Here is a 15618-nt window from a genome sequence, read left to right on the forward strand (position 1 = left end):
ACACTAAAAGAAATGGCAAGGAGGGAGTAAGCTTTACGCTTAGTAAGCTCGCATGAAAAATAATAAGCAATGTATTAACATGCTATTTTTCAATTCATCTCTATTTATTCAAAGTCTAGTTAAGTTGTTTTCTCAAATCACGATCACTAAATTATTTATATTTGGCGCTACAGAACTCTAAATTGAGAACCGATAATTTTAGAAGAAACAAGACTTACATATCTTCTTACCACAAAATTTTCAGAATTTTTGCCTAGCCAATAAGTACAGTTCATTAATCAAAGTCTCCCCTATTTCGCTGTTTGACAGCTTTGACCTTTCTTCACTAAAATTTATTTATCTCATAGTACGAGACTCGGATGATGCTACCATCTATTTCTCTTAAAAATAGACTCATTAATGATTTTAAGAATGTAATTTATAACCCATTTATTTTCATACAATTTCTAATGATTTTCCAAAGTTAAGACAGGGGAGCAAGAAATCACTCTGACCCTGTCTCATAAAAATTTAAATATCTCATAATATGAAATTCTTTTACTTACATCATTTCCTCCATGTAAAGCTAGACTCAATAAGCTTTAATTTCATATCTTATTCAGTCTCTAATTCAATTTCCACAATTTTTGGAGGATTTTCAAAGTAGGACTACTGCGGCTATCCAAACTATTTTAGTACAATATAACGATACCATCACAGGATTTTCATGAAATTACTCTCATAAGTATCACTCATTCATTTTCATTCTTATCACAAGTCCATGGTTTTCGAGTACTTACCTGTGCTATCACTTAGCACAACACTCATCCAAACATGACAATTCATATGCATCATAATAGTATCATAGATTATAAATGAGTTTATCATGGCAAGAACCCTTTTATTTCATTTCTCATATTAATCTCGTTGAATTTCTCAGAATCTCGATGGATATCCCATACACCGTCAATTCATACAAGTGATCATTTCAAGTAAGCACTCCCGCGATCCTCACTCTTACGGAGGGATTACCAGCCCAGGCTAAATCCCCCGTAATATAAACTGATAGAGTATCGTCGAGATTACCAGTCCAGGCTAAATCCCTTTCAACGACATATACTATAACGAGCTCGGATCTGAATTACCAGTCCAGGTTAAATTCAGATCCTAATTGAATTACCCATCCGGCTAAATCCATTTAAGCACACATATTCTTTGAGAGGGTAGATCACTTTACAAGTTCATGTCCACCAATTCGTATTTTCCCTTTTTAAAGAGCATACTCCCGCGAACCTCCTTTCTTACAGCGGGATTACCAGTCCAGGCTAAATCCCCTACAATGACATATACTCAAATAAGATCGGTTCTGAATTACCAGTCCAAGCTAAATTCAGAACCTAATTCGGATTACCCATCCGGGCTAAATTCGTTCACACATATTCTTCGGGAGGGCTATATAGTGATTGGATGACCCGTCTGATCTAGATCCTTTTTACCATCAATTCCTTTCCAAGAATCCATCGAATATCCTATTTAATTCAACCGAGATTTTTCTTCCTCTTATTATCAATCATGTTAATGTTTCATAAATTTTGATACATTGAACACTCAAATCATATTCTTATCAAGAGCATACATTTATCATATAATCGTCATTTAAGCAATTAACATACCTCACACATTGTATTTACTTGAAAATGGACTTACCTTCCTTTTCACTCTTTCACAAGTTATCCAACTTAATAAAACATCATGTTATATCAAATTCTCAGTATATTCAACTTTTATATAGCAAGCCATCAATGATTGAACCATCAAACATTTCATGTGCTACTAGTCATAAATAATTATTCTCACAAATTTTATATACCATTCTTTCATCACTTTTCAATATATTAAATCATGCCATTCATGTAATAATAATATAGAATTTTCAATTCAAATATAGCATTGCAGTATTATTGACACACAAACTAACCCCGGCACCAAAATAGCAAAAAGGAACCTAACCATCGATTTTCCATTTTTCACCCGATCTAGGTCTAATTCTCGTTTTCCTTGATCTATATATCACATTTAGTCTAATTATTAGTCACATCATTTAATATGATCCAAAAAATCATATTTTGGCAAAATTAAGTTTTTGCGCCTAAACTTTGTCAAAATTACACTTTTGCCACTAGGCTCGTAAAATAATTTTTATTCAATTTCCTTCCTCTTTAGGCCTAGCCAAACCATTTTCAAAACTATAGCAAACCACAATTCTCATCAAAACACACTTTTATTCCATTTTTATAACTTTTACAAAATGGTCCTTCCGAACGTTTTCATCGAAAATCGCTTAGTAAAAGTCGTTTATTTAACACCCAACACTCATTTTCTACCATTACACATCAAAATGCATGCATGTCACACATGGGTCAATTTTTAAACATGAGCCCTAGCTCAAATTAATGGTAGAAATAGATAGATCTTGTTACGGGGATTGCAAAAATGAAAAAATTATTAAAAACGGGGCTAGTATGGACATACAATCGAACACGGAAGCTTAAAAAACCCTGGCCATGGTTTCTCCATGTAATTTTCGGCCAAGAGGTTGAAGATGGACAAAAATTTGCTTTTAATTTTTTTAATTCTGTTTTTAATTCATTTTAATAACTAAATGACCAAAATGCCCTTAATGAAAAACATTGGAAACATGCCTAACCATGTCCATTTTTGTCCACCAACTTAACCAATGGTATAATTACCATATAAAGACCTCCAATTTAGAATTTCATAACAATTAGAAACCTCTAGCATATAGAACTCAACTTTTGTACTTTTTACAATTTAGTCCTTTTGACTAAATTGAGTGCCCAAACATCAAAATTTTCGAACGAAATTTTCACGAAATCATTCTGTGAAATTTTAGACCATAAAAATATAATAAAATTAAAATTTTCCTCATCAAATTTGTGGTCCCAAAACTAATATTCCGACTAGGCCCAAAATCGGGATGTTACATTTCTCCCCCTTTAGGGATTTTTGTCCTTGAAAATCTTACCAGAAAAGTGGTTTTGGTTTTTCACTTATTTTCCTCAATCCTATAATCGATGTCCAAAAAAATTTCACTCAAGCTGAGCTTTTACTACCTATCTCTTTAAATTTCACATACAAGAATCATGAATGGTCTTCGCTTTACAACACTTCCACTGAAAATTAATCTTTATCAGAAAGTTCATGTACTCAAAATTCCGATACATACTATCATGTTACATACACATTCATACCTGAATCTTTTTCAAATTTGAATAGTGAAACTAGCTAGTTCATCTCGGCCTCATACTTTTTGTAATTCCACACAGTCCGATTATTTGCCAGTTCAACTCTCAGTTACCTTTCATTTCAAAGCCTCCTCTATCTTTCCCAAGAAATCATGATATGAGACCCAGATCTCAATCCGATTAGTGGAGACTAGAATATCAAGATGTCCAACATTCATAAAGACACGAAATTCCTCGAACCTGATGATCGAAAATTCAGTACATACCAGCATGATTTACATATATCGTCAAATATTTAACAATAAGCTACATGACATTTTTCTCTTTCAAAGATAGGGATGATCCTGATAGGGCCTTGAGGATAATCCTTTCTCATTTTCCATTCTAATATCAATATTGGCAGAGATAACTCTGGTAGAACCTGATGCTCGGCTTTAACCCCATTAACATTTCAAATATTCTTACACTAGGATCATACAATAACCATCTCATCATCTTTTAATACCCAAGTCATTTGTACTATAGCAAACTTAGGTCTTTCTATGACATAAGATACTTTAAGCTATCACTTAATATTGTTGTCTTAAAACACATCACCATTCAAACAACAATACATCACTGAAAATCCGAAAGTCTTTGCTCAACAAAGACTAGACCAGTTCAAAGGCTTCGGTTAACAATTTTCTCATCTGTCCAAACTTTGCCAATCATGAACTAAGCCATTAATTTCACAAGACAAAAATTTTACCACTTAAGCCTTTGCCAATGTTAAATCCTTATACAGAAATTTGAAAATCCCATTTACTGAGATCACCATATTACCATAATCAAATCAGAAACATAGTCATACTTTATATATATATCGCAAGCTAAAGGTCATACTTTAACTATAAGCCATGTTCGACAAGTTACGAGATAAAGATGACCAAGAATTTAAGATAAGGAAATCCATAACGGAGAAATCCAGAATATAGAAATCCAATATAAAGAAATCTAGAAGAAAATATCCTTCTAACCACCAAAGATAGATGCAATGAGAAGAATATACCTTCCATATACATATTGGGCAAATCAAATATTAGAAGAAATCGAATCATAGCATTATACGTACCCTTTTCATCAATTTCCATCAGGCAGAAGGTAATAGAATACCAAAAAGAAATAGGATCATGTAGGTTATGTACCAATCAGACTGACAATGCCTTTGTCTATCATTAAGATCAGGGAACATTTCCATATTACAAAAATTCATCAGAGAATATACAACCACTACAACAAATTTTTAGAAATAAATGGACTCATAAAGTGCCTTAAGAGAGACTGCCATCATCTGGTCACTGTAATTATCACACCCAACATCTCACATTCGAACATTATTCCTTTAACTATTTTCTACATCAAAAAATCCATTTTATTCCTTCATTAAAGGGAATCAGCTCATGAGGGAATTTTAACTAATACATTTATTGACTTCATACCAGGATAGATCGTTTTACCAAAATCAATCTTTTTCACTAATTGCGATGTTGCGAAAATTAAATAATCTTTCAGTCAATCCGATATCTTTCTAGCTCTGTCTGTACTTATCAACCCATTCTCAATCACTATTCATGCTTATAACCATTCTATCACTGAACTCTTTGGTTTCTCACCTGAGAACTCATTCAACACAAATCTCAAGAATTTCCATTATAAAACACCACTTTGGTAAGGGGGAGGGAGTCGTAGGGCCTCTGACTCAACTCTCATATACATATACATGTAACACAATTTTCATCATCATAGTAACATCATCCCAATCATGTTATTCATTTCGGGTAAACTAACTTTCATACTGATTTTACACCAACTTTCCAGTTATCTGTTTTAACAAGTATACTTATGAATGAATTCCATGTTTTCTGGATAACTTCACTTATCTATTCATTTAATCATACAAGTCATGCACATGATATCATACAAGGGCCAACAAACATGGATAAGTTTATCACAGTCTATACTTTTACCTCGTACACCATCAATTAGAGATATCATTATAATTATATAAATAAGTCCAAGCAATTTAACACATTTACTCAAGCTATACGAGCTTGCCAATCATAATCATCCAAACAGATATACATGAATACTCATCCCATTAATATTTTTGATAAGTTATCTAAACACAAGCATTTATTCGAGCAATTCAGCCACATACATCATGGAATTATCAATCAATCACAGGTAAGCTCATTATGCCATATAATCCTCTATCTCATTTCAATAGTTCATTGCAATCCATCAAATTTTAATATCCAATCAGGACTATAACATTTTATCCATAACAGGGTATTATGAATCTTATTCGTACCTTTCCAAATTTCAACTTCTCATAAATGCGCTTTACTCAAATACCACATTATCACAATCAATATGGTCGGATGTAGCTCGGTTGGAGAGTACCTTTATCTAAACAAAGTGCCTATCATATGCGTCAGGAAAGATCACACTATCTCAGATCGGTGGTGTAACACCCCTAACTCGTGACCGACGCCGGTGTCGGACACGAGGGGTTAACGGCCAAACCCTCTCAAGATGCCAACCAATTTGACATTACCAGTCAGGCTGGAAAACTGCGTCACCGTCGCCTTAAAAATCATATCTCGAGTTTCAAAACTCAGAAACTGGTTTCGTAAATTTTCCCTGAATTTAGACTCATATACCCATCCATGGATTTATTTTTAGAATTTTTGGTTGGGCCAATTGGTACAGTTTATTAGTTAAAGTCACCCATGTTACAGGGACCGACTGCTCTGACCTTCGCGCGTTACAACTTGAATATCTCTCTGTACAGGGATTTAATACTGATTCCGTTTGTTTCTAATGAAACTAGACTCAAAATGGAATCTGTACATATAAGGCATGACTCCTAATTATTTCTGGATAATTTATGGTAAATTTTCAAAGTCGCGACAGGAGACCCAGAAACCGTTCTGGCCCTGTCTCACGAGAACCTTAATATTTCTCAGTATACTGCTCATATGGTCGTTTCGTTTCGTCCATATAAAATAGATTCATCAAGGTTCAGTTCCATAATTTACTCACTATTTAGTTCTACTTCTACTATTTTTAGTGATTTTTCAATCTCATCTCACTGCTGCTGTCCGCAACAGTTACTGCAGTAGACTATGCCAATTTCATGAATTTTTCCTTGGCCTTAATCATCCATCATACATGACACAAATTATGGCCACCTTATCAAAATTTGAGTTTCTAAGACTCGTGGCTATAGGTTCTAGCATCCCACTCGGCGACCACATAGGCCATTTTCACATGGCTTAAAGTTTACAACCCACAATTCGACAAAATATAATAGCCTATACATGCCAAATGTTCTTCAACAACAAAAACAATACCACAAGATTTCAGCCAGTGTGATGACTTCAACGACGGTCCCGATCACGCAAACAATACGAGTCCGAGAGACCTAAAATGGGTGACAAGAAAACACCGAGTGAGTTTACAACTCAGTAAGTCATAAGCATTCATCAATCCACCGATAAAGTTACTACTACATGTACAACAAATGAGGCTAGGTACTCGTCCATATCGAATCTATACCATAATACCTCGGACCTTTCGGTCCAATCTCGTACCAATTCATACATCCACATTTCATATTCTACACAACAAGATAATCAAGCATTTTTACACATTAACTCATTTTCCAGCACAACCATACAATTTCAATCATCACATAGATTTAAGGCTTACCAATTTCAACCCCAAGCATGAACGTATTCTCTATTCGTCATGAGCTCGAGGTACTTACCCGATCCGCTGTCCATACTCAATTCAATGGAGACACACCTCCATATATTTAAAGCACGCACACAGTGCTTACTACTCGATTTCGCACACTTAGTGCCACGTAATTTAAGCCCACACACAGTGCCATACCCTCCGAGCTCGCACACCCAAGGTCAGTATTTTTTCCAGCTTGCACACTTAGTGCCATATATTTCCAGCACGCACACTTAGTGCCATATATTTCCAGCACGCACACTTAGTGCCGATCTCGCCACCGTACACGTATTGCCCGCACACTTAGTGCCGAAAGCAAACTTTCTACACATTTCACTATTTCTCCGACATTCAACAAATGTCATCACTCCATACACATACATTTTCATTCATATATATATATGTCATCCCATTAAACACAATTGTATAAATTTTACAATCATTTAAGCAATATCAAATCGTGCTTAATGACTTACCTTGTTTGGGGTAGAACGGTTCCAAATCGGCTACTCGTTTGCTTTCTCCTTTCCTTTGTCCAATCTAGTTCCCCTTTGCTCTTGAGCTAAATCAAACAATTTACCTCTCCATCAAACACAAACATACGACATTCACATGCATTATTATGGTTATTGCCGAATACTTAACACAACTAAGCTGAAAATTTACTCAATCTCATCTTAATTTATTGCTACTTATTTATCAAAGTTTCCAATACAAGGTATTTAACACCTATGCCCATTTGTACCCCATATGGCGAATGCTTCATTCCTTACCCAATTAACCATCCAACAATTTTTCAGCCTCATTACCACCCTTTTCATGTCTAATTGTTTAAATACTCTCAAGCTCATTCACAAGTACTATTATACATCTCATTAAGCATTAATCATGTTGCAACATAAATTCTATAGCATGGCGAATACTCATGCACACACACATAACAACAAGAACTCAATGGCACAAAATTTCCTTTTGTTAAACATTCGAACTTACTCATTTCCATGCTTTCATCACAACAACATCAAAACACTCACCAAGGAAAACAACATGCATGGCGAATTTTAACTCACCTAACAACTTAGTTTCGATTTGAGATTCAAGGAAAATTTTGAACCAATCCTCCAAATCATGCATGCATTTTCAAGAGTGGCATAAAACATACCTTCTTGTATCAAAACACCTTAGTCTAGTAAGCTCCCATGGCTGATTTTCTCAAGCTTTTCCCCTTTCTTCTTAGTATATTCGCCAAGCAAGGAGAAAATGAGAGAATGAACACCCTTTTTTTTCTTTCTTTCTTTGTTTTTGTTTCTCTCATGTACGGCAAGGGGGGGGGGAAGCATCCACACTCTTTTTTTTTTGTTATCATCATTTTCTTTTTCCATTTCTTTAATGCTAACTTTCTTATTTTATTGTTTCCTACATGCATCACTAGTCTAACATGTTGGAGACATGTTTCCACCCATAGCATGGCCGGCCATCATGCTTCATTTTGGCTAATTTGACATGCAAGGACAACACTTTCCCACATGTATTAATAGGCCACCTTACATTTGCCTAGCACATTTCTAAATTTTCTCACATAAGTCCTATTTGATAAAAATTCACTTACAATTAACAAAATCCAAACATGAAATTTTCACACATGCATATATACATATAATGAGCATCAATTATGATGGTTAATTATTATTATGACTCGGTTTAGTGGTCCCGAAACCACTTTTTGACTAGGGTCAATTTAGGGATGTCACAGGTGGCATGTATAGCTAGACTCTTATACATATGCTAGGTTAGTCCGAGAACCGACTAAATCGTGCCTCTGATACCACTAAATGTAACACTCCCTACCCGTATCCTACGCCGGGTTAGGGTACGAGGCATTACCGGACTTAAACACAAACAATAATGCAAACCGGGCCATAAAATTTCATTCATATTTTAAATCATTCTATCACATGCACATAGTCCCTTATTTGGGTTTATGAAGCCCAAAACATACTTTAAAAAGGGTTCAAGACCAAACCGAGAACTTTGGAAACCTCTAGGAAAAACATAGAAATTTTTCTCATGAAACAGGGTTACACATCTTTGTGGACATAGGGGCACGCCTGTGTCCTCAGGCTGTGTAACTCTCTGTTTATGACGTCAGCAAATAAATTGAACCACACGGCCAGGCCACACGCCTATGTCCCCAGGCCGTGTCCCTCACACAGTGGACACACACGGTCGTGTCTCATCGCGTATAGTTAACTCTTAGGCTATTTTCCAAGCCTTTTTGTTACCCTTACATGCACACACATATACATGGATCCAATGGCATTCAACATCCTCAATTATGATACAAACATATCATTTACCTATGAACATGCATGTGTTACACATTCCCACATTAAACCAAGACTAGTCATACCATAGTTATCTTTGTGCCAATTTATTTCAACTTATCATCAAACTTCCATGTTCAAAGCATTATTATTTTATCTCCATATTACACATTTAATTCATGGTCATAAAACTTGCATTCAACACACATGACATATTGCCAACCATGCATGACAAACAAACATAATCATATCATCACATCATAAGCAATAAATCATAACATGACTAGCTAGACTTACAAGCCATAATCAATATGAGCCATATCTCATGGCCATATACAATAGCTCAAAATGGGCCAATACATTTGGCCAAATCATAATAACACATGTCATAGAACTAGGTCCCTATACATGCCACTCACTTGAAAAGTCTAACTTATGTAACAATATTCCAAAGGTATTAGCTTTATAGTGTGATGCTGCCTTTGACGATCTCCAACCCTGAATCGACCTGACAACACTAAAAGAAATGGAAAGGAGGGAGTTAGCTTTACACTTAGTATGCTCGCATGAAAAATAATAAGCAATGTATTAACATGCTATTTTTCAATTCCTCTCTATTTATTCAGAGTGCAGTTAAGTTGTTTCCTCAAACCACAATCACTAAATTATTTATATCCAGAGCTACGGAGCTTTAAATTAAGAACCAATAATTTTATCAGAAACTAGACTCACATATCTTCTTACCATAAAATTTTCAAAAAATTTTGTCTAGCCAATAAGTACAGTTTGTTTTTCAAAGTCTCCCCTATTTTTTTATTTTCCAGCTTCGACCTTTCTTCACTAAAATTTATTTATCTCATAGTACGGGACTCGGATCTATTTCCCTTAAAAATAGAGTCATTAAGGATTTTAAGCATGTAATTTATAAGACATTTATTTTCATAAAATTTCTAAATTTTCCAAAGTTAAGACAGGAGAGCCCGAAATCACTCTGACCTTGTCTCACAAAAATTCAAATAACTGATAATATAAAATTCTTTTACTTACACCGTTTCCTCTATATAAACCTAGACTCAATAACCTTTAATTTCATATCAGTCTCTTATTCGGTTTCCAAAATTTTTGGTGGATCAGACTACTCCGGCTGTCCAAACTATTTTAGTACAATATAATGGTACCATAAGAAGATTTTCATGAAATTACTCTCATAAGTATCACTCATTATTTTTCATTCTTATCACAAGTCCATAGGTTTCGAGTACTTGCCTGTGCTATCACTTAGGACAAGACTCGTCCAATATGACAATTCATATGCATCATAATAGTATCATAGAATATAAATGAGTTTATCATGGCAAGAACCTTTTTATTTCATTTTTCATATTAGTCTCGTTGAATTTCTCGGAATCTCGATGGATATCCCATTCACCGTCAATTCATACAAGTGACCATTTTAAGTAAGCTCCCGTGAACCTCGCTCTTACGGCAGGATTACCAGTTTAGGCTAAATCCCTTTCAATGACATATACTCTAATGAGCTCGGATCTGAATTACCAGTCCAGGCTAAATTCAGATCCTAATCGAATTACCCGTCCGGGCTAAATCCATTTCAGCACACATATTCTTCAAGAGGGTAAATCACTTTACAAGTTCATGTTCGTCAATTCATATTTTACCTTTTTAAAGAGCATACTCCCGCGAACCTCCTTTCTTATAGTGGGATTACCAGTCCAGGCTAAATCCCCTACAATGACATATACTCAAATAAGATCGAATCTGAATTACCAGTCCAGGCTAAATTCAAAACCTAATTCGGATTACCCGTCCAGGCTAAATTCGTTCACACATATTCTTCGGGAGGGCTATATAGGGATAGGATCACCCTTCCAGGCTAGATCTTTTTTACCATCAATTCCTTTCCAAGAATCCATCGAATATCCTATTTCATTCAACTGAGATTTTTCTTCCTCTTATTATCAGTCATGTCAATGTTTCATAAATTTTCATACATTGAGCACTCAAATCATATTCTTATCAAGAGCATACATTTATCGTATAATCGTCAATTAAGCAATTAACATACCTCACACATCGTATTTACTTGAAAATGGACTTACCTTCCTTTTCACTCTTTCACAAGTTATCCAACTTAATAAAACATCATGTTATATCAAATTCTCAATATATTCAACTATTATATAGCAAGCCATCAATGATTGAACCATCGAACATTTCATGTGCTACTAGTCATATATAATTATTCCCACAAATTTTATATACCATTCTTTCATCACTTTTCAATATATTAAATCATGCCATTCATGCAATAATAATATATAATTTTCAATTCAAATATAGCATTGCAATACTATTAACACACGAACATACCTCGGCACCAAAATAGCAAAAAGGAACCTAACCATCGATTTTCCATTTTTCACCCGATCTAGGTCTAATTCTTGTTTTCCTTGATCTATATATCACATTTAGTCTAATTATTAGTCACATCATTTAATGTGAACCAAAAATCATATTTTGGCAAAATTAAGTTTTTGCGCCTAAACTTTGTCAAAATTACACTTTTGCCCCTGGGCTCGTAAAATAATTTTTATTCAATTTCCTTCCTCTTTAAGCCTAGCCAAACCATTTTCATAACTATAGCAAAACAAAGTTCTCTTTTATTCCATTTTTATAACTTTTACAAATGGTTTTTTCGGACGTTTTCATTGAAAATCGCTTAGTAAAAGTCGTTTATTTAACATCCAACACTTATTTTCTACCATTACACATCAAAATTCATGCATGTCACACATGGGTCAATTTTTAAACATGAACCCTAACTCAAATTAATGGTAGAAATAGATAGATCTTGTTACGGGGATTGCAAAAACAGAAAAATCATTAAACATGAGGCTAGAACAGACTTCGAATCGAGCTTGGAAGCTTGAAATATCCTAGCCATGGTTTTTCCATGAAATGTTTGGCCAAGAGGTTGAAGATGGAAAAATATTGGCTTTTAATTTTGTTTTTAATTCATTTTAATAACTAAATGACCAAAATACCCTCAATGAAAAACTTTAAAAACTTTAGAAACATGCCTAACCATTTCCATTTTTGTCCACCAACTTAATCAATGATATAATTACCATATAAAGACCTCCAATTTAAAATTTCATAACAATTGGACAACTTTAGCATATAGAACTCAACTTTTGCACTTTTTATGATTTAGTCCTTTTGACTAAACTGAGTGCCCAAACGTCATAATTTTTGAACGAAATTTTCATGAAATCATTCCGTGAAATTTTAGACCATAAAAATATAATAAAAATAAAATTTTCCTCATCGAATTTGTGGTCCCGATACCACTATTCTAACTAGGCCCAAAATCGGGATGTTACAGTGTCCCAAGCCACATGGGTGTGTGTGACCACACGGCCTACCCACACGGGCATGTAACCCTCCAAAATAAGTAAATTTTCTAAGAGCTATATAAGTTCTGAAAGTTTTTGGTTTAGTCCCGAACCACACCCAATGTATGCTTTATGCCTCGTGGGCCCATATGAAGGACGATATGCATGTTAATAAATAGTTTTAATTTCGGCAAAATCTTATGGCTCGATTTTGTATGAATGTTAATGTTTGAGTCCGGTAATGCCTCAGACCCTGTCCCAGTGTCAGATACGGGTAAGGGGTGTTACATTAGAACTCTTTTGCGCATTAAATTGATTACAATTTTGCCGAGGCATTTCTAACAGCGTGGGTAGATTCTTAGTAATTCCAACCTTCCTTATCGAAATTGTATATCCCTTATCCCTTGTCGTAATATCTTTGACTTCACATCCTTAGTCGTTTATTTGTTCAGTTACATATTACTCATATAATTATTTTCATAATTGTTTTTGCATTTTTACTCTTGCACTGCCATAGCATTTTCAATTATTCATCAGTTACACATTTTGTTCACATTAATATTCCTTTTGTTTACCACGACATTCTTACCATTATTTTGCTATAACATTAATCTAAATTTGTTATAATAACTTGACCATTTGTATACTTAATCTGATCCCTGTGGAGACAATCTCATTTATCACTTTATTTCCTAATTCAATGTGTATACTTGCACAATTCACCTACCATATTCACACGCGACAACAACTCTAAGACTCCTTACAGTAACAAACTTATGGAAAATGTAAGAATGAGTAGACCTAGGGTCTATTAATGCATATATGCAGGTGTCAAATAAAGAGAATTTACTCATAATGACGTCGAGGGCTTTAACATCCACTTTTGCTTACATCGCATATACCCTTGCTGATGCTTCTAGACTAGGCCTAACTATATTTCTTCTCGAAGCTCCTTAGACTAATCCTGAGTTTGTTGCCATCCCAGTCTTCACTTCAGGTTGGGATTCCTTAGCTACCTGAACAGATTATTTAGTATTTCTTCCTCTTCTTATAGGGAAATCCTTCTTATAATGGTCATGGGGTACAAAATTGTAACATCCCTCGATGGCCCTCCAACATATACCAATATGGTTCTTCTTGCAACTATTACACATAGGAACCTTCATCCTCCAAGAACCTCCCGTAGTGGCAATAGATGTCACCTGGTGTCCACTCTTGTAATGCCCCGTACCCGAGACCATTGTCGAAGTCGAACACGAGGTGTTAACGGACTTAATTCATTTACTTACACAGTTCTTTTTAAAATTTCCAGACAAGCTGGCTAACTGCATCACAGTCACTTTAAAAAGCATATCTCGAGTTCAAAAACTCGAAAATCGATTCCGTAAATATTTCTTGAAACTAGACTCATATATCCATCTACAAATTTTTTTCTAGAATTTTTGGTTGCGCCAATAAGTACAGTTTATTAGTTAAAATCTCCCCTATTTCAGGGTTCGACTACTCTGCCTTCATGCATTACAACTTAGATATCTCCCTATACAGAGCTTCAATACTTATGCCGTTTGTTTCTAATGAAACTAGACTCAAAATAGAATCTGTAAATATAAAGAATGACTTCTAATTGTCTCTGGTTAATTTATGGTAAATTTTCAAAATCAAAACAGGGGATCCAGAAAACACTCTGGCCCTGTTTCACGAAAACTTAAACATCTCATAAAATACGGCTCATATGGTCGTTTTGTTTCTTTCATATGAAAATAGACTCATCAATATTTGATTACATAATTTGTTCACTATTTAATTCCATTCCTACTATTTTTAGTGATTTTTCAAATTCACATCACTGCTGCTGTCAGCATCTATTTTAAGGTAAATTTTACCTATTTCATAATTTTCCATGAATCAATTAGTAACTTGACATACATTATTTTCAAGTATAATCACGATTAGCCATGACGTACGTAGCACCAATAGGACCATGATTGGCCATTCCAATGGCTAATCATTATCAAACATTTCCACACCACTTAATAACCATATCATAAGACCATATATACAAAATGACCATAATGTTAAACTCAAAATATACAAGCCATTTTCGCATGGCTATACGAATATACATTACCAAAAGATACTTAATTAACAACAAGGGTCAGCCCTATACATGCCATTATCAAAGTTCAACTAAAGATATACCAAAAGGGCTTAGATAGTGTGGACGACTTGACTTTGACACTCCGAGTCCGATGGTGACGAACAAAATCTATAAAGCAGAGAATTAAAGCAAAAGATTAAGCACTTGATGCTTAGTAAGTTTAAGTAACGAAATCATTTAAAAGAGTGGCATAATAATATCAAATTTTACTCGTATCATCATTTGGCCGAATAGTAACATTATTAAGGTACCATTTTTTTTTATTCATAGCACAAAGGTAAAATCAATATATCCAATAAAATTCAATCTATAGCCGAATCCATTCATCCCAAATTTCTATGTCAATCTCATGCATATACACATACATCTCATGTTTGTGAAATTGAATTCTCTAATTTGGAACTCATACATCATGATTAGATCGTAAATATTTGAATGATTTTAACAATGGTCTAAGCATGCCTACCGAGTTGCGTAGTCGAAATTTAAAATCAATCGTATTCTCAACGAGAGTGAGTTACTTACCTGGTTATCTTACAGTAAGTAGCACATGTGATTAAAATTATTCCAACATGTATTATATGATTTCTCGTACGAACATTTATGGGTTTTCACCCTCAAATATTATGCTGGCACAAATATCCTTCGGAATCAAGCCCGATTCTTAGAACTGGCTCAAAAGCCCTTCGAGACCA

The sequence above is a fragment of the Gossypium arboreum genome, chromosome 1 (assembly GCF_025698485.1).
Source record: "Gossypium arboreum isolate Shixiya-1 chromosome 1, ASM2569848v2, whole genome shotgun sequence".
Taxonomy (NCBI): Eukaryota; Viridiplantae; Streptophyta; class Magnoliopsida; order Malvales; family Malvaceae; genus Gossypium; species Gossypium arboreum.